The sequence below is a fragment of the Crocuta crocuta genome, unplaced genomic scaffold, assembly GCF_008692635.1.
Source record: "Crocuta crocuta isolate KB4526 unplaced genomic scaffold, BGI_CrCroc_1.0 scaffold53, whole genome shotgun sequence".
NCBI classification, from domain to species: Eukaryota; Metazoa; Chordata; class Mammalia; order Carnivora; family Hyaenidae; genus Crocuta; species Crocuta crocuta.
In genome coordinates, this window is record NW_027529432.1 from 1034088 (window position 1) to 1034416 (window position 329).

The 329-nt window shown below is 64.1% G+C and overlaps 1 protein-coding gene across 1 annotated transcript in view; it reads right to left on the minus strand.

Annotated features, from left to right (window-relative positions):
- Positions 1–329, minus strand: part of ZFTA (zinc finger translocation associated) — an 11422-nt gene that overhangs the window by 7161 nt on the left and 3932 nt on the right. The gene's annotated exons all lie outside the window — the stretch shown is intronic.

Sequence of the window (329 nt, forward strand, 5' to 3'; positions counted from 1 at the left end):
CTAGAAAGAACATGGGGGGAAAGAAAAAGGATTCCTGTCTGCAAGCAAGGCCACAGGAGGGGAGGAGCAGCCCGACTTAAAGCAGCGGAGTTCCCAGCTCAGCTCCTCTAGGGGAAAGCCCCCCGAAAACGACCCATAGTCTGGGCAGACTTTTGAGAGACAGCCGGATAAGGGAGACCACCTGGGAGTCTGAAAGAGAAAGGGGCGGGGGCGCAAGTCCAACAGCCTACAGCGCGCGCTCCGCGGCGCCTGGCCAGGCCCTTTGGGGACCCTCCGGCCTGGCCTCTGAGGCGGGGGCCGCGGGGCCCTTTAAGGGGGGGGGGGTCCGC